At 39.9% G+C, this 21,158-nt stretch overlaps 1 long non-coding RNA gene across 1 annotated transcript; it reads right to left on the bottom strand.

Moving 5' to 3' along the window:
• Nucleotides 8,185-20,713, bottom strand: LOC110392438. Its single transcript, XR_002434368.1, has 3 exons — nt 20,627-20,713; nt 18,510-18,733; nt 8,185-10,669 (listed from the first exon to the last, which is right to left on the bottom strand). It is a non-coding gene; the product is annotated as an uncharacterized LOC110392438 (long non-coding RNA).

Below are 21,158 nucleotides of genomic sequence, written 5' to 3'. Positions count from 1 at the left end.
TTCAGCTTGGCTGGGAATTCTCTGACATGTTGATACTTGCAGTCCACTACGATGAAGAATGGTTGGAGGCTGTCACCAGCATCTAGATCTCTGTAGTCTCGTGTTCTATCTGTAGCTATGATCTACAATAGTACAAATGAAAAAGTGTTAAATCAACATATATAAATACACCTTCCCTCCAGAATTCATAACTGTCCTTATGACCTCAGCCTTGGACCTTTCCTGAAGTTTAATGGCCAGTGGGAGTTAATGGACCAAAGTTCCACTTCAGGCTATTAACACTCTCAGGCAGTCATTAATTCACACAGAATGCTCAGGATCTTTATTGCTGTTGCTTAAGTGATGTTCAAATGCCTGTGAATATTTACACCCCTGCTGTGGATGCAGCACAGTGTTTCAGATGTCTTACTGTTCAAAAAGGTCTCAGTACCTGACAGTAATCACTTCCACATCTGAGGTTCAAGATACTACTCTGAGTAGTTATCTAAAACTATGGTTAGTTACATAGGTGTGTATATAGTTTTTAATAAAAATAAACGTAGAGGCAGATTCCGTGCCCTGAGGAGCGTGCAGCCTGAAGTCCTAACAGAATAAACCTTTAAAACATATGTTTAAGTTCATCCTTATTTAGAATAGTTGCAAGTGGCAACAGGCATGTGTTTGTTTTGTAGATGCTTCTAAACAGAAGTCAGTGTTTCTTCTTGTCCTTTCCTACAAAGACATCATAGCAGTGACCAGTAGGTTACCTAAGCAGTCAGTTTTTGAAAAGACAATGTTTTTTAATTACTAGGTATTTAAGAAGGAACATAGAACCAGGATTGGTGTTGTGGGGCACTGAGTGAATTTTCCGTTCTCTTGAACAGAAGATATTTAACATCAACGTTAGATGTTAGTTAATGAACTGACAAGACTCATCTTAGAGTCTGGAGGAGTTTCATCCCGGTGATGTTCTCAACAGTTGTTTCTGAACTTCACTGCTCTGGGGATGATTGAAGTGCGAATGTATTCATGGTCACTTCAGGCCTATTTATACTTGTGACAGTATTGGCTTTTAGACTGAATAGCTCTTCATTTCCCTGGCACACACTTACTGGATGTATTTACAGAGGGACATGATATCCTTGCTCAGCTTTTATTTTCCCAGGCTTATCAGACAAACTCTTGACTGTCCATTCCCCTGATTATGGTCTGCACCTGCTCCTGTCTGAGAGCCATGAAAAGTCATACAATGGGCTGGAGAGGGCTTTCCAGTGCTCTGGGCAGTGAAACGCTATGTTCACTCTACTAACGTACTCGTCTTCTCTTATCTGGAATTGCAAATCCTTTCCTGACAATGTCAGCTCTTGCTCATTCTCTAATAAACTTGCAGTTCTGCATTGCTCCTGGCTTGTATGTTCATACAATTACCATAGTTCTTATTATTTTCCATTATATGAACCATCTTGACCTTCATGCTACGCAGCATCTTCCCATTTGCATTGCCCTGTAAGGTTGTTCAGTTCTCAGGTGAAAATTGTGTACTGCTTGCTGCAGGTAGGATGGGAGCTACTGATCAACCAACAGATGAAAATCTCCTCATTTGTAACTGGCACCTGTCTAGGCCAGTGCCTTGCTCCTGGTGTTATCTTGTTAACTTTGCTGTGTTGAACCTCATTAGGTTCATCCGGGCCCACCTTTTGAGTCTGTTAAGATCCCGCTGAATGACATCCCTTCCTTCCACTGTGTCAGCTGCATCACTCAGCTTGGTGTCATCAGCAAACTTACTGAGGGTGCACTCAATTCCATCATTGATGTCGTTGATAACGATGTTAAAGAGCACCAGTCCCAAGACAGTCCCCTGAGGGACACCACTCTTTACCGGCCTCCACCTGGGCATAGAACCATTGATCACCACCCTTTGTCTGCAGCCTTTCAACCAATTCCTTATCCTTTGATAACCAATTTGATAATTCGATTTGATAACCACCCATCAAATCCACATCAGTCTAATTTGGAGATAAGGATGTGGTGGGGGACCATGTCAAAGGCCTTGCACAAGTCCAGGTAAATGACATCGGTCACCTTGCCTTTGTCCACCAATGCCGTCACTCCATCAGAGTGCTTTCCAATATTAAATTTGTACTCTTTCACGAATTTTCTGTATTAAGTCATGTTTCGTCTCCTGCCTGTGTCCTTAGACCATCCTGACTACAGCAAAATACCTGTAATGTAAGTGAAAAATATATTTAATACAGGAAATATGGAGACTCATACCAAGAAGCAAAGAGAATTCAGAAATTGTACTCTATTTTTGTTTGAGACAAAGGCCTTGTAAAAAAGTGTTTTGTGATGTTAATTTTTTGGATAAGGCATTCTGGTTGCCTAAATAGATCCAGATCCCAAGGTGATGACCAAATATAAAAAATAGAATGGAGAGAAAGGAAAATAAAAGTTTTAATGAAAAATCAGATAAAGTTTCAAGGAAAACTAACAAATGAAAAAAAAAGTCTCAATTAAAAATATAATAATAGAAATACCAGTGGTAATTTACTGAGCTGAACATTACAGGAGGCAACCCTCCTGGGAGGAAGAGTCTTTTCTAGGGAGTGGTTCCCTCTGAGTCCTTGGACTGTGACTTTCCTAGTACAAAGGCTGCTACAATCAAAAGGAAGAACTTCAAACTGGAATACTAAACTGGAATGAGATGCATAGGAGAAAAAGGGAAACTGGTGAGATAGTTCTACTACCATCACCTTCTTTTGATACAAAGAAAGCAAAATCAAGTCTGTGAGGTTATACCAAAGATTAAGAAATATCACATAGAAGGAATCACATGAGCAAAAACACACTCAAACCCGAATAACTAGGTACATAATGAAACAGTGCAAATACTGTACTTAACCTAGCTAGGAAACCAGGTGAAGTGAGGCAGAAAAACATATACAAAAAAGCAACTTGCACATGAAGGTGGAAGAGTTAGGCTTATTGGAGCATGACATGAAACAAAATATTCGAGAGATAACAGAAACATGATAGAATACCAATTCCAGATGGTGTACTGGTACTGCAGGGTGCACACTGTTAAGCGGAAGCAGGAATTATTAAGATGTTTATGTAGCTTTATGTATTAAAAATATAGCTGATAGAAAAGAAATCTTAATTCGCAACATGAAGAGGATCAATGCATCAAAATGTGTTAGGAAAGAATTCTGAAAGAGGCTACAGAGGGAAAGGCACTGGGCTCTACAGGAAACATCATACCTGAGATTACGTTAGTATCATGAGAGAGATAAGCTACTAAGGGATCGTATAATTATGGGAGACTTGAAATTTCACAGTCAGAAATTGATGAAGAGATGCTACAATCATGGTAGAATCCAGTAATTTTTGAAAGTAGAAGTTGAACACAAAAGAGATTATAGTATTTTAAGTTGGTGATGGACAAGTAGCAAAGATATTATAGGAAAACTAGTAGAGAAAATAATATACTCTGAAGGGATGACAGTACTGACCAAATTTCACTTTCAATATATAGCAGTATATAGGAAGATGTGACAATAGCTAAAGCTTTATTTTGTCTGTAAAAGGGCAGGTTATAACATAGTGAAGCAATCTGAAGAGCAAAGACACTGAAATGAGGTGGTGTGCTGGTTTGTGGTTCATGTTCCCAGGCAAGAGGACATCAGATCTCCCTGAAGAAATAATTCTATTAAATAGGCTGCAGAAATTTGTCAAAGAACCCTCAAGAATCAAAAAGGATTTCCTCAAAAAAAGAAACCAGAATTTGGAGGATGGAATGTGAAATATATGAATATGAACTGTGAACACAGACCAATTTAGACCTTGAGAAATGAGAAGAAAGGGTTAAAGATTCTCTAGCTATAAAGGATTGGGAAAAAAAAATAGGGATACTATTTAAAGCTGTTTTTGTGAATGCCCCCAAAACAATTAATACTTTTTGTCTACCTCTGAAGGTGAATACGTAGAACAGAGATGCAATAACAGGACTGATATGGGAAATACTACTGCAGAAAGTGGAAATAGCCCCACAGAGTTTGGAGCAGAACTCATCAGGAGGGTCTGCCCACCTGAATGGAGCAAGTGTAACAATTTCAGTTAAAAGAGCGTGCTCAGAGGTAAGTCTTGAAACCACAGATCAGCCGTTCTGAAATGCAGGATTTTAGGGAAAATGAAAGACACGAGCAGTAATAAAGGATGTCTTAAAATGTAATGTTGATTTACCAAGAGAACCAAGTTTCAGTCTACCCCAATAACAAATCTATTTTGCCAACGGAAGCACAGTAACACAGTATCTGTACACTACCCACTCTTCAAAAAAAATTTTCATGTAATTGCTAGGTATTCTGTGAGATGAGAATTAGTGCAAGGAACTGTCCAAAGGTCAGACAGTGATGGATTACTCTGCACCAGTACTCTGGAGTGAGATTCCAAATGAAGTGCCTTGGATACTGTCATTAATGACCAGGAACTGGATCTGCACTAATTAAGTTTGCTGAAGGCACATGATTGGGAAGCACCCACCCATATCAACAGGGCAAATTCAGTAGGACTGAAATTAACATGAAGATTGCAGTAAAAGAGTGGGATTGGCTGAACTAGGACAAAGTCCAAGGTGAAACATCTAAGAACTAATAACAAGAATGGTTACTACCCAAGGAAAATAGGAAGTAAAAATGAGAAGAAGATGGATTTGCATTTGTCAGTCACAGGATGTCTTTGAGCCGTTGGTGAGATATGATGTATCTTAGAAGAAGAGATTCTAGGCAATAGCAAGAGAGGTAATTCCAGCACAGAGATGAAAGCACTGATGCACTGCAATATGTCACCTGGAACCACAATGCATGTTTTTGGTTGCCTACGTTCAAGAAAGAAAAACTCAAACAAAGAGGTGCAGGAAAGTGTGCCACAACAATAAGACAGGAAAAGAGAGCTTATCATACAGGACTAAGGGTATTTTGTTGGGTTTTGCTATTCAGTCAAAAAACAGAGGGGATAGGATTCCTGCCCATGAATGTACTGAGGAGCTAAAACAAAGGAGGAGAAAGCAGTTTGTTTGAAAAGGTAAGATCAGCACATACACATAAAAGCTCAGGAATGAATTTACTGTAGAAATTATAAAGAAGTTACCATTTACCTGTGCAGTTTGCTGTGGACAAAATCCTGTGTACTTTTAAGATGCACCTTGATAAATGGTGAAGGAGATTTTGCAGGTTGCCAGATGTATCAAAGGACTGGATATATGACCCAAAAAGTTCCTCTCAGCTTATCTGTGACTTTTTACATTTCTAAGATGAGAAAATGCTGCGCTTGGAAAGTGGTTATTGGACCTGGAAAAAAGAATTTGCAGCTCTGTATAGCTGGTACTAGTTTAAGCAACAATATTTACACACAAGAATGAGACTTGCTTGTGCTGTTTTGGGGAAGCCATACACTGCAGTTTCTCTGTACAGCTTTAAAATCAGAAGAATTACTCCATTAGAAACTGCACTTTCTGGCTTCTCATCCCCTCGTGTGTGGATCGAGTGCAGAGCACTGTTTCCTAGCAACTACTAGGGACCACTGGCTTTATAAATCAATCTCTGCCAGAATATCACAGAAACCACTATAAACGGGAAACATTTAGTAGTCAGAAGGCTTTCTACTTCCTCCAATTTCTGGTCTGCACAGAAGACTCTTTTCAAGGAGTAGATAATATCAGCATTTCTTCATAAGTGAATTGAATTTAAAACCTGGTTCAGGTAGCTTTTTTTCTAGCTCTCCTGGGGTGTATGTCCAGATGTCCATGAGAAGTCTCTCTTTACAATGCCGGTTACGAGGCAAAGACAAAATTATCTGAAGCTTCATTTGAAAAGAACAACAACAAAAGAAGGCATAACAATGAAATACAGATAAAGAAGGAATGAATAGCACTGGATAAAACTCCAAAGAGCTTTAAGAAGAGTGATAACAGTCAGTCAAATCTATGGATGTGTCTCTACCCTTCTATGCAGTAAATCAGCTTCCAGTGTTATGTTCATTTACAACATTTAAATAACATCTGATTGACAGAAACATTCAGTTCTTTTGATTTTTTTTCACTTTTAAGAATTTTGACTCATTTCTCTGTTCATTTATCCTCCTTACTTTGCAAGATTGCAGCTTCTGCTGATGTAGCTATTGGGCTGAACCTGGATCTTCCATGTTGTTAGTGCACTGGAAAATCCCATTTTCCTTTTGTGTAAAGCACAAAATATTTTAGGTTAGGTTAGGGTTTTATTTCAGAAATACAACAGATGTTTTGTCACTCTGTGTAACACTGATATGTAAGAGGAGAAAAAGGCTCCACTGCTGCATTTAACAATAAATGTTATTGAAAGTTTTATTGAATAAAAATATGCATTCACCTATACTGAGATTGTTACATATTTCAACAGCCTGATGGGACAATGTAGCTTCCAACCTTGGGAATAGTATTAATTACTTAATTTCTCACACAGAATGATGACTGTTGTAAAATCACAACATCATTTGAAGAATGCTCTGTGTGTCATTTTTTTCATCAACACTGTTGGCACAGGAGCAGTAGGTGAGTTAAGGGTGAATTTGAAGAAAGGAGTATTCAGTAAACTCTGACTGATGGCAGTATTTGACATACCTGACGCTTAGATTGTATGCTCTTTAAGGTGGGAAATTGCTTGTATATCACAGCAAAGAAGCCATACAGATTTGTGGTACCATATAAATAGTAGGTAGTCATTCTGCTTCAGCGCTGGAAGTAAAATTAGGAAGGACTCATGTTTTGCTTTTCAAAATTTTCCTCTCTTTTTAGAAAAAAATTAGGAGATATAATTTTTCACAAAACCAATTCTATTTTGTTATAATTAGTAATGCATTGCTGTAGGCTCAGGAGTTATTTCCTCTTTTACTTGTACTGTTAATAACCAGCTGATTCATTCTATTCAGAGATGAGATTGTGTTACACTGGCATCTCAAATTATTCTTCACCTTTTTTGTTGTCGAGCTCTTTTGAAGAAGATGTGTTTATAGCCCCATTGTTCAATCAACAAAGTATGCAATTAGAAATCTTTGGTCTTCTGGTGTACTTAGCAGATCTTTTCAGCGTACAATTTACCACCTGTGGCTTTTCTTCATCTCTGAAAATTGCTGTTATCTTAAATGGCCTATTTCTAATTGCGGTGGGTTTAATTGCTTGGATACACAAGGGTCTGTGTTGGCTATGGTTGTTTTCCGGACATGTTCAGAAAAAATGGGCATCTGTGTACAGACGTTTCTAGAAGGGGCAGGAATTTTACTGCGCATTTCTCCTTAATGGCAATGGCTGTCAGCAGGTTTACGATAACATTCGTGGAATTATATCCCTCCTGAGAAGAATTTCCATTCCAGACCATCTCCATGGGAGATCTCCATAAAGATGCTGCCCTGCCATATCTCTCCTGCTTGGTACCCCATTTGAAATGTATAGTGTCACCGGATATCTTGAGCCAAGTGTACTTCTGTTAGTTTCAGAAAAATGTAGGACAGTGGTAGATATGACAATATTTTTTTATTTTAAGAAGAAAGATGAAAAAAATGACTCAAAAGGAAGGAGGTCTTGTAAACAGGAAGAACTTAGATGCGTGCTCAGCTTGACATTGTATCTATACACTCTAACTAACATTTGGAAAACTGACAAATGTTTGTGTGAGTATTTATGAGTCCTCAGAGTTTCACCATTTTTAGCACCGGTGATCATTTGACCAAAAAATTCCTCTAGGAAATGTACTACTTGTAGTTAGTTCATCATCCATCTTCCTATTGCTTAAAAATTTTGTCATGCATTTAGGGAACAAACTAAGTAGTCCGTGATGCAGGACACAGAGCAGCTCTTGCAGTGGACAGCTGAAAAGAGTAGCTTCAAACAACTCCTGTGCAGAAAACTCTAAGCAACTAAACAAATATTTAACAGCTGCAAGTCCTCAGGGCACATTTTTTTAATTCTTTTTTATTTTTTTCCATATTTATTCATCACTGACTAGAATGGGACTGCAAACCCTGTAGAAGTCTTCCAACATTAGTATAATAAAAAAATACCGTAACAGAGAATAACAAAAGTAATCTAAGAAGTCTTTATTGAATAGTAGACATATCAGAAATAAAGTTACATTAGAAACAGATTTCATACAAGTAGATTTTTGTCAGAGTAATGAATTACCAAATCCTTCTTGATTGACTCATGAGTACTCAAGCTAGAAAAAGAGATTTTACTGAGACAGATTATAAGATTTCACTCTATAGACTGGGAATTTATGCTTAAACAAAACCAGAACATAATCTACAGAACTGTGAGCTGTGTGAAATGAGCTCCAGGAAGTATTTTAATGATCATGGAAAAAAGACAATATTTCAGAACATAGACTAAACCTTTGAAATGCACATATTTTTTAAAAAAATATGCCTTAATTCTAAGTTTTGATTTTAGTCCAGCCATGATGTTCAATGATGATAAAGTTACAGTGTAGTACATACATATTTAGTAATATTTTTCTTAACATATCAGGGGGGAGCTAGGAAGGCTGCTGCATAATTTGAGTTTACATTGTAATTACTCATATACTATATATCGACCTCTGGAAATTGTGTACATATGTATGTTACATCCTGCAGTTGCAAATGTTAATAGCTAGCAATACCTAATGAATTAGGCTAAAGAGTTGTCACAGTTCTGTTAGACTTATTCACAAGTCTTTGCATCAAGATAAAATTAATTTCATTTTACTGTTTTCTTATAAGCTTCTGAGCCCTTGTTACAACAGGTTGATTTGAAACTGGGGAAACATTCTAATCAGAGATGACGAGAGTAATCAGACTTGTACAAATCTTCCAGAGAGATAAAACCTTCCCAAAAAGACATGTAAATATAATTTTAAAGATGATTAACTTCAAACTTTGCCCTTACAACCCCTCACTCTTCGAAAGGAACCTATGGTAATGTTAGTCTTGTCCTAATTTTTTCTGCGGAGCAAATGGTTGGGGATCATTTTTTCCCCTCTGTCAGATGCTTGACTGGAAGACAGATAGCACCTGTGGCAGAGAGTACTAAGGTCAAGATCTTGAGGTCTCCTGGGTCTGAAAGCCGTCTGGTTTTCAGGCTTTCTCCACTCCATCCAACTGTGAGGTGGAGTCCAAAGGGATTTTATTGTGTTAGTTTTTGTAAACATGCTAAGCTTGTGCTCTTAATAGTGCCGCCCCTCCAAAGATAACATTAGCTGTGCAAGGGTCTTTTGTGGTGCATGACCAAGACCAATACTGAATCAAACTCCTATTCGGTTGCCTAATCACATATATCTGTTTAAGATACCCTTGGGACATCTGCACAGGATGGCATTGATGATATTGGTCCTGTCTCCTCTGGAGACTAGGTGAGTCATCTCAGAGTCCTGGTCACAAGGAATCCTAACCCTAACCTAGCCCTTAACCTTTTTTTTTCTTACATGTTCTTGGGTTGAGTTTCCTTTATATGGCCATTGAACCAAGCCTTAGGTGGCTGCGTTGGGCAGACTGAATTGGTTTGTTGGCTCTGAGGCTCTCCAGACTACACAGGTGGCAGGTGAGCTAAAGCTTACCTAACCAGGGCACACTCAAACTGCTCTGGCTCTCCCTGCACGTTTCCCCAAAACTTGCTTTTTCCTTACTTCATAGTTTCTAGGGTACTTTTTTGGAGACAATCAAGAAGGGCGCAGTGTTCTGTCTCCAGCATATCTTCAGAAAATTATTTCTGTATTCCACTTAGGTCCAAAAATCAGGCCATCAGTATCTAGCTTTGGGTGTCTTATAAGGTAATTTGTTCCATTTTGTGTCTTCAGTTCTCCCACACGTAGTCCAGTGTGTCAGCAACATAAACCATTCTTACTAGCATCAGCATCAGCAGTAACCTTACTAGCACCTGAATTGATAAATCCTCTTCTCATCCCTGTCCCAGGGCCCCAGAAGAGGGAGTCTGTCTTAAAATTGAGGGCAGTGCTACTCTGGAGGCTGAAGGAACACACTGGATACTAGGAACACACACATGGAACATGCAGGTTCTTCACACAATAATGCTATTTTTTAACTAAGAGAAAAGAGTGTCAGGGCTGTGGCCAGGCGTCACATCGATTGCATCCTTGGCAATGCTGATCTAGCTGCTCTTCATGCTGTCAAGAGGTGCACATCAGCTGTGAAAGATACTGCGTTTCTCCCAGAATAGCTGCTGCTTCTCTACAGCCTAGGGGAAAATGTCACTTTCTCACTAGCTTCCTCACACTTCAACATACAGAGCCAGCAAGAGTTATTTTTGTAGGAGATTCTAAATTCTACTTTGGTTTCACTCTGCCAGACTGAGTGGGACGCATTCCCATCTTACACACTTCTCAGCAGCTTCGGTGACATCTTTCTTAGTGCATACCACTTGTTTTTTTCAGAAGTGGTAAAACTCAGATTTCTTTGTCATGTTTTATGTTGCTTTGTTGTTGTTACTGTTGTTTTGTTTTGCTTTTTTGAGGGCAAGGAGTGAAAAATGAAGAAAAGATCAGTTTGGAGTGTACTTCACTTGGATGTTGCACAGATGGTGATAGGAAAAGATGTAGGGTTTTTTTATATCTTCAGTTCAATGCAGTCCTGGTAACACTAATGGAAATCTGACTGGCTTCAAGACCTGTTGAATGTGAGCATACCAAAGAGCAATTAAAACTAAACATATTTTACAGAAATGGTCCTGATTCAAAGCCAAGCAAACAAGCTGAACACAGGCTAATAAATCCTCTCCTGGATAATGTCGTCCCTCTTCTTATCAGCCCTTTAGATATTCTGTTTATCAGCACCAGGTTGCTGCTGGACTCTCTAGATTCTGGCTGTTACTGTGTGATCGGGTACTGCCTTTGTCCAGTTTTAATTACCCAGGAAATCTGAACAAGCAGAAATAATGGACACAATTTCTTCCATTGTTTTAAAATAGGGTTATATAATTTTACAAGAGACGAAATCACGATTACTTCTTTACTATCAAATATGAGAAATGCAACCAGGTTTAGCCATAAAAATAGATCTCTTTTCACCTTTATTTTATGCTTTTTTTCTTACTGCTGCAGCTTCTGTTTTTAACAATCTCCTGGTGGGGCAGATAAGCTGCTAATTCTATTAATGTTGTTATCAAAATCTGTTAGGTTACTGAAGCTTCTAATTTTGTGATTTATTATCCTGTGCAAAGGAGGCAGAGTGTCTTCCATGTTCCAAAATCAACACTACAAGAGCACTGGACATGTAAAGAAGAAACTTCCTGCTAACCATTTCTACCTGCATAAAATTCTTGATAAAATAAATGAAGTCTTTTTCTTTGACTGAGGTAACTTTTAAATAATTAAGACTACAAATAAGAAATGTAAATAAGCATGAGCTCCACTAACGTCTTCTTGCATTGGTACAGAAGCCCCTGCGTTTCAGAGAGGTCAGAAATATGAAAGATCCAGAAAATGCTGCTAACTCTCAAAAATGGATCACAAGACATCACTAGTTCTCAAGCTTCCAGAAGGGACATTAGCAGAACCAAATCCAAACTTCCTTTGTACATGCTTTTCAATCCTGTCACATCAAGCAGTAGGTAATTAAACTCCACTGATTTTACAAAGGTACACCAATATTGCAGTAGGAAATCAGGGAGCACGTATCACCAACAGCTCCTCTGGGCACACTGTGATGGCACTAACTCCAGGTGCTTTACAAATCTTTGAATGTCAGTTATATGGAGAAAAAGGTCTAAAGATTCAGTTATGCATGGATAGGCATGTGATCAGGTCGGAACGACTTCAGTACAGGCATGTGGAGATTAGTCAGATACAACTGTTATTTGTAGAGAATATACGGTGCCTGCCAGATTGCAGGAAACAAACACGAATGGCAATTGCTTAAGTCATAAATTGCATGTTATCTGTGCTTGGTATTTCCTGTGGGATTGGGGAAAAGTTCAGGACTATTTGTTGAGATCCTAGTGCAATTGCAAGTATAATCACTGTCATCCCCCCTTGAAATTGATTAGCTGAAAAATCCCCTTTTTCTGCTTTTCTTGTATGATGAAACTGAAAAACTTGTGCTGGTACTCTCAGCAAATGTTCCTACGTGTATTAGTTGACAATGGAGTTGCTTAAAATACAGAAGGGATCACTAAATATTTGTTTGTCAGCAAGGAATAGATTAAAAAGTTGGATTTAGTAGGGTTAATTCTCTGGATAGAAGGATGCTATTGACTGATCTTATTTATGTCTAGAATTCATGCAGGGGATGCTTCAAACAATATTCTGTACCTACATAAATCCAATTTATAACAACTGGAAGAGGTGTAAAATATGATCCCCACTGTCTGTAGTCACTGAAGAACCACTTTTTATAAATTTGCTGATGTTCATCCTTGGATTTGTAAGTGGCCTGTCTTAACATTACCTTTCATAATCAAAATTTTCTAAATTAATACCCAACACTTTCCTTAAAAAAAACTCCGTGGCAGTGTTTTGCTAACATGCAAACACAGCTGTATTTTAATGGTGGTGAAATGATTCCCATATGCAAACCACCTTGGGATGCGTCAGATGGGAATTGTAGTGATAACAGAAGGCAGTATTTTTAGTACTGATACAGTTGTTTAGGGGGTGATATTTCCTCCTCAGAAAGTTCTGATTTTTGGCATGTGGTGCGACTACCTTCTGCTGGTATGTTGTATTAAATAAAAAGCACTTCCAGATCTGTGGCACATACTCTTCTTAATGTGATCCTCATCAAAATAGGAAATGAACACTGTAAGGATTGAGAGGATATAACAGTACAGAGGAAATTGTTCTCATAATTCTTAAGGCATTTTTTTCTGAGTTCAGCAAGATGAACGCAAGGATGAGATTATCTTTTACAGTCAACATTACTTAGAATCGTGAGGTCTGTGCTGTATTTATCCCACTGTACCAGCAATATACTATGATTTAGATGTTTGTTTTGGCTTTTAATCTTTGCTCATATATATATACCTCCAAAATAAAAAACAGTGGAGTATGCACATTCATAAATCTATCTGGACTTCCACTCTTCTGAGATATTTCAGAAAAGACTTGATGCTTGTAATCAGAACTAGGTGTGGATGCTGCCTTCAATTCATTCAGTAACTCCCCTCCCACCCCCACACCATTCTCTTTCTTTGGTTCATTTTTAAGCCTGAAGATGGCAAGGAGAGGAGAACTCTGGACATGAGCCAGCAGTGTGTGCTGGCAGCCCGGAGGGCTGTTCTGGGCTATGAACTATGTTCTGGGCTGCATTAAAAGAGGAGTGGTCAGCAGGGAGAGGGAGGGGGTGGTCCCCCTCTACTCAGCTCTTGTGAGGCCCCATCTGGAGTACTGTGTCCAGGCCTGGGGCCCCCAGCACAAGAAGGACGTGGAGCTCTTGGAACGAGTGCAGAGGAGGGCAACCAAGATGATCAGAGGGCTGGAGCACCTCTCCTATGAGCAAAGGTTGAGGGAACTGGGCTTGTTCAGTTTGGAGAAGAGAAGGCTCTGGGGAGACCTCATTGTGGCCTTCCAATACTTGAAGGGAGCGTATAAACAGGAGGGGGATTGATTGTTTGTGGGGGTGGATAGCGATAGGACAAGGGGGAATGGCTTTAAGCTGAGACAGGGGAGATTTAGGTTAGATATTAGGAGGAAGTTTTTCACTGAGAGGGTGGTGACGCACTGGAACAGGTTGCCCAGGGAGGTTGTGGATGCCCCGTCCCTGGAGGCATTCAAGGCCAGGCTGGACGTGGCTCTGGGCAGCCTGGTCTAGTGGTTGGCGACCCTGCACTTGGCAGGGGGGTTGAGACTCGATGATCTTTGAGGTCCTTTTCAACCGAAGCCATTCTATGATTCTATGATTCTATGAACTCATTTGAAGCTGCTTGAGTAAGAAGACAAGCAGTAATAGGACCTTCACTGTTAGTCTAAGCATCATTTATTTTCCTAGGGAAGCTCCCACTTCTTTCTTGAATACAAGAGTCATGTAGGAATCTTTAAATTGTATACATTTTAATGAAGAAGTACTCAATATTTTTTGGAAAATAATAGCTATACTGTAAGAGACTAACATGCTAACCTTTGCTTCAGTCAGTTTTTGAACTCCTTTGGCTACATATGAATTACTGCAAAGTACATACTGTTGTATTGCCTGTTTAGTCACTGCATTTGTGACTAATGTTGAAGCACTTCAGATTATCATGAGTACAAAATGTACTTGTGGTAAATATAATATGCAAATCCTATTCTGTTCCAGAATACCAATTTAGTCAATACTATTCAATATAAATTAATTACATTGATGCTGCTAGCAGAGCTTCTGGGCACTAATGCAATGTACATATTTTATGAGAAATAAGAATAAGAAAGAATAACATTTCCATGTTGATCTTTATTTCAATAGGGAGAAAAAGATAATCTTATGAAAGTGAAACTTGTTTCAGTGGAGATGCATAGTGGAATATTCTAAAAAAATGTGCTGTGGCAGCTCAGTAACCAATGTCTTATCTACGTGAAATATTTTTTCTTTCCATATAGTCTGAGACAAGAGCCCAAGGTGATGTTGTGTTGTTAGAACAAATTATCCCCTACCTCTTCTGGACACGCTGGCAAACAGCAGGTTTCTATGTTTACTTTTTGGGAGGGGGTTGAATCTTCTGCAATGGTAAGAGGTGTTGAATTAAGAAAGCTTTTTTCATATAATCATGAAATTAAAATGGAGGACATAGACGAGTACATCCCCTTCCAGATCTAGTTAATGTGGGAAAGAGCTCCACTATCACATCTCTTCACCACCCACCAGAAAGAAGTCACTGCTTCCTCATATGCATTAGGTAGCACATATCTGACCAGGAGCAACCAGTAAGACCAGCTGAAACCACCAGCCTACCATATTAACACAGCCACATTAGAATCAGATGAGGAAGCCTCAGCTGAGCTGTGGAAGTTATTGAAACAGCCCAAAGAGTGGTTACAAGATAGGAGGGATGCTGCTGTCTCTAACTGGCATAACAGTTTGCAAACATCAGTCATCCTGAGATTGAACACAATGAATATGGAACTAAAGTTATCTCAGTGTGACTTCTTTTAGTACTGAATTCCCCTGCAGAGAATCCTGGCTTATGAATTTGAAGTACCAACATAGCATATCATCATATGCTGGCCAGATTACACTTTGATCATAGTGGAGTAACACTTTCCTCTACAGTGGAAGCTCCTGAAACATATGCTGTGTATAAATCTGCACTTGCTTTAGGAAAGGACTGGATTTAAAATGGTGTTACTGCTCAGTCTCTGACTCTTATGTAGCAGGTTTAGTTAGAAGTCATACAGGAGTCCAGAGCTGGGGAGTGGATAGAGAATTTGGGGATTTTTTTCCCACATTTCTGGATGCTATGCCCCATCACACTCTGGATTTCCAGAACAGCCATTTGATTTACAAGACTGAAACTGTCCTGGCTTGTTAATCTTGAAGGGCCACTGTCTTCTGAGCACTCCCTGACACAAGTGTGTGTGGAGGAGTGACTGTAGCTTCCGAACTGGTACCATCTTCTGAAGTTTAAGCCCAAACACGGTCAGATTTAGAGGAGGAAAACACGGTGCATGATTTTAAGGCAGAGGGAGATGAACACCTAAGCCTGCTCCCTAGTTGTACCCCTTGGAAACACTTTGCAGCCTGACTGGCCCAGCTCAGGAGGGGCAAGAGAAGAGCTGTTGCGATGGGGGCACAACACAACAGGGTGGCTGCTACCAGCTCCCCATCACACAAACAATCCCTCTGCAATGGGTGGTGCAGTGAAGGCTGCACTGCCAGAGGCAAATAAATTGTCTTGGAGACAGACACTTTCTCACCGGCACTTCTGTTCCTGTGTTCCTGTGTTGACACACATGAAAAAATCATTTGCAGTGACAGTACCCTGGTTTCATTAACCCTGACAGTTATAGCAGATGAGTATTCATTTTTCCAAAGAGAGTTTGGAGTAGTGCTGTATTTCTGATTCCTAAAAATTAACTTGTGTTTGTAATGGGGTTGATTATCTGGCCTGCTGGTCATAACACTGGCCCTGTGAAAGAAAGCCTGCTTGTCTCATTGCTACTCCTCTGAGCAGGTTCAATAAATCCTTGCTTGCCTTTGGCTAATGTGTCAGCTTGAGGAGCTCACCCCCACCACAGTGAGGATGTGTACTCTCAGCCTCTGGGAACAGCTATTGCACATGGCACATGCCACTCAAAGTGAGGAGATAAATTGAAGCCTCTAAACCTTGCCTCATCACAATTTATTCCTCGCTCCTAATAGACACAATCTGGAAATTCACTCCACATCATTATCTGTAAAAAGAAAGAAAATTTTAAAACTTAACTTTGTGGTCTGTTGTGGACCAACACCTGAGGGAGAAGACAAGCAAAATGGGTAACCACTGCCAAAAGCCTCCTTTCCAAAGATGCCCAAGCCTAAACTGGACACATTACCAGGCAACTTGCTGTAATTTCAGTCAGAGAAATAATCTTTTATGAGAAAACTGGCCCTATAAGAAAATCAGAAAGGAGTCATTCAACTCACCCCTGCTTTGACATGACAGCCAGGAAGGTGGAATTAAATTGGAAGGCACTTTAATAAATTTGTGGCCATATCAGTGTGATAAACAGAAGAAGAATGTGGGAGTGGTGCAGGGGAGGCAGGGATGGGAGAGGAAGCAAAGAAATTAATCTGTCTCCCATGAAAGGGAGCATGTCTAATTAGTTCTGTACTGGTGCCACACTCAGAAAAGAGTTGAGCCTTGGCTTATGTCTTTGTTTCAGCTGGGATGGAATTGTTTTCTTCAGAGTGTCTGGTATGATGCAATACTTCGTTTTTAGGAGAAAATCAATGTTGATAACACACTGATGTTTACAGTTGCTGTTAAGTAGTGCTGCTTAGAGCCAAAGCCATTCACAGCAAAAGGCCCAAGGAGCTGGGAGGAAACAGAATCAGGACAGCTGAGTTAAACCAGCCAAAGGGATATTCCATACTGTATGACACCAAGCAGAAGGAGTTTTGAAGGCAGTGGGAGTTCATCCCTCCCTATTTTGCTGCCTGGGGGGCTAGCAGGGCATCAGCTAGGGCATCGGTGTTGAGCAATTACTTGTGCATCACTTGTTAAATATATATATATGTAGTCATAACTATTTTCCTTTTCCTTTTCTCTATCTTAGCAAATAGTTTTACCTCAAACCACCAGTTCTACTTCTTTTTTTTTCCAGATTCTCTCCCCCATGTCCCACTGGGAAGGGGAGGAGTGAGCAAATGACTGTGTAGTGCTGAGACACCCACCGGGTTAAGCCACAACAGCTTAGAAAAGCCATCGTGCATGCAGGACCACCGTCAGGGATGGAGAGAGGGGAGAATGGAAAGCAGTCTGCTTTGCAGGCTATCAAAAGCAGATCCTGCCTGGATCATTTGTTCTGTGCATTGGATGGCAAATCTCTTTTTTTAAATTCTTCTTGCAGGCAGGGCTAATCTGATATAGATATAGATTATATAGATGATAAAAACATAGACATGCCATCAACCAGGGTACCATTCTGAGAGCAATAAAAGAAAAATAAAGCAAAAACAGTTTAAGTACCATAAATAAATTGGGGTTGGGCCTGTATCAGGAGGGGAGAGAACGAACAAACAACAGCAGAACAGAGAGAGACAGGAAAAGACAGGAGCTGTGCCCTCAGCTTATCCCTCCCATAGCTTTGCTCCCAAGTTTTCACCTTCTGTTTTCCTTTTTAGCTCTGTAATAGTAGGATTTTGCATTCTGCAATAAAATGGCTGATTGCAGAAATGCCTTAGGAGGCCACTCCTGCTTTTTGTCATAAACACACAAGTTTGACTGCAGCCCTTTCTGTTGTCAACCTTGTGATCTTTCTGCAGTGACTTTATATCTCTTTTTCTCTCCTGTACTATCTGCTTCTTGGAAAAGATTTACTGGCACTTAAACATTTCATTACAAATACATTTGAAAAATTAAATGATCATCAGTGTCAAAGGTTAGGAGCTCTTCTTTTAATATTAAATGGATTCACATGTGGTTAGAAATAGATAAAGAGATAGCAGGACTCTTTAGCATTGCATGCAAGTAGCACCATAGCTGACTCTTACTGTTTTCTTTTATCATGCTCACTGTGATTCCCCTCCAAACACATACACGCAGGAGACAGAACAGATTGCAAAGTCTGTTTTTGGGGAGAAAACAGCCTAGTTAGAGGCCCCATGGCCTTCACTGGGATTTAGGGACTTACATTCACACAGAAGCCCCTCAGCCTATTGCATCTAACGACAGCAGCATCACGATGGCTCTCCAAAGTCCCACTTGTGGCATCCCTTCAGGCCTGCTCATTCACAGCTGCCTCTGCCACTGCATGCTGCCAGCATCACTCTCCCACCTCCCTTGCTGCAATCGGGCTGCTCAGGGCTACCAGAACTAATTTAGAATCAGATTTTACCTCTCCCTTCCAACAGTGGAACTTAGCAGATTTTCATTTATGTAGAAATACGTATAAAGTTTCTAGATCCTCGTCTGAATGGAGTCTCATGTTAGGGAACCCTTTCTCTTCCCACTCCTTCATTGATGGTGAGAAACTTTAACTGGAAACATGGGACCGGCTGGTATGTAACTCCCTTGCAGGGATGGAGAGGCATGTTCTCAATTTCCTCCTGCCAATTTCACCTAAAAGTAAGCGACACACATTGGTAAGTCTTACCTGAAAGAAGATCAGAGATTGGCTCCAGCATCAGGTACAATGGCAAAAGTCTATGCCCCTCTCCCACACAAAGGTCTTGCCTTTCTCATCCCTCCAGAATTTAATTTCCTGCACACTGATGTACAGTCAGTACTGGCTAAATGTGAAGACATTGGTTTGAAGCCTTGTCCATCCAGAATCACAGATGAAGGCTCTGAGCTCATTATATGTAGTCGACTTCTTACAGTTTATCCAGGTTCTTCATGTCCACTCAGTAGTGATATATGACTGGATACATGCTCTTTGGCCACTTTGCTTGCAAAGTAAAATGCACTAGCTTAAAATCATCACAAAATAAAATGGGAAAGGCAAACCTTTTCAGTTCAAAATTTTCCCATTAGAAAGAAAAAAAAAAAGAAGTGCTCAAAATGGATGTGTTGTCACAGAGTGTTTGAGTGGAAATGAAACTGGTCTCTGACAGAAGACTGTTCATCAAAATGTTTTTGGTCAGTTCTGTCAAAACAGGCTTTGACAGAAAATGTTCTGTGTTTTCTTACCCAAAGGCAAATGAAAGAGATAAATCTATGGCTCTCTGACACCAGTGTCTGCTGGATAACTTCTAATGATTTGTTTGCTCCATCTGGCAAGAACTTCAAAGGCTTATTGTGTGAGCACAAATAACATCTACTGATATTCCTAAGCTGTCATTTAAAATCAGGCCATTAGAGCTGTTCCTACTGCTGTATGACCAAATACAAAGAAAAATACCAGATACAGAATAAGCAGCGGGGAAAAAAAAAAAAAAAAAAAGAGGTGGCAAGAAAATTACAAAAGCACAAAACAGGAAGAAATATCTGAATACTGAGTTATTTAATGAGAGCTTCAAAACTTCCTAAATTAGAAAAGACAGCATCTGTGGTTACTTTTTACCTTTACCTTTCCAAAAGTGATAAGATGTCATTTCAGAAGAAGAAAATACTTCTCAATAAGCAACAACTTTTATTTTTCAATACTGGAAATAGTAACAGTGTGTTTATTTTTCTAAAGAACATGAACCAATGAAATTTCTCTGCTGAACAAAAAAAGCGCTATATCTGGGAAAAACCTCAAAAGGGCTTAACAATCAAAATGATACCAAAATGGTCTTGGAAAAATCTAATAATCTGGCATCTTCTAGTGATAAATAACACATCCAGCAAACACAAATTTAAAGGGAAAAAGTCTTCAGTCATAGCAATAGTTCTCCTGCTGCACAATATACCAAATTACCTTTTCCTTTTCAAAGCAATGTATTTATCCAATCCCATTTCTTCCTGTAGCCTCTGGGCCAGGTTCTGGTCTCAGATACATTGTTCAGATCCAAAGTAACTAAGCTGAGAACATTCCTTTCAAGCGTGACATCTTCTCTGGGTTAAACTGGAATTATTGATTATACAGAGGCAATTTTTGCGTTCCAAAACATGAATGTTTTACGCTGAATGCACCCTACATAACACTGACTTAATTGATTTAGTTTCCTGGAGAGTAGGTGATCAAAGCAGAGGGGCCCCTGGGTTGCTGGGTCAGGCTGCATCCCACAGCTTCCTCTGTGTGTGGAGTGGGACAGATGTCCTCCCTGGAGAGCATGAGGGCCCACTTGCAAGTTCTTCCCTACACAAACACTGCAGGGTCATTTTCCCTTCCTAAAACTAACCTTTCTAGCCCTGCAGATTTTGGAGAACCCAGAGACATAAGATATTCTAAATATAACTGGGAACTAAAAGTAACACAGCTCTTACCACATCACAATGATAAGATCACTGCATAAGGCAGAGTAGCCCAGCTAGCACAAACAACATCAACAACCACTCACTCTCACTGGCATCTGTTCTCCTCCTCACCTTAAGCAGGCAGCAATAATCCAGGATCTCCAGCAGACTGAGAACCAAGAACCAGCCAACGCTGCAGCAATGCACCGTGAGCTTTCCTGGGTTTGATAGGAAAATAAAATCACCTGCCAGTCCTGCTCCCTGCACCCACAGTAACTTTAATGACAGTGTTAACAACAGAATTAATCAAAGCCTGCTGACAGTGACAGTGGGAACTTTACTGGTTCCCACTCTTCCACTACCTTTCCAGCTTCACAAGATTCAGAAAAAAATCAAGCTCTTTAGATCCTTGCATCCCAGCTCTATCCTTAGCAACATAATCCAACAAGGATTGTCTACCCCAGACACTGAAAATGTTGACCTTTGTTGGCACCAGTCAACAGTTTAGGATTTCACTGATAGCTGGAGGACAAGGACAATTTGAGGACTCTCTGAGAGCTGCATGACTAAAATGCCAGTAGGAACGTCAGACCTACATTCAGTTCAATAGTCAGGAGCTGTTCACTGATTATAACTAGGGTTCTGTTTAGGTCTGGGGATGAAA

This window comes from Numida meleagris, chromosome 1 (genome assembly GCF_002078875.1).
Source record: "Numida meleagris isolate 19003 breed g44 Domestic line chromosome 1, NumMel1.0, whole genome shotgun sequence".
In the NCBI taxonomy this organism is placed as follows: domain Eukaryota; kingdom Metazoa; phylum Chordata; class Aves; order Galliformes; family Numididae; genus Numida; species Numida meleagris.
The sequence above is the reverse complement of the archived record's forward strand: the minus strand, read 5'-3'. Positions and strand labels throughout refer to the sequence as shown.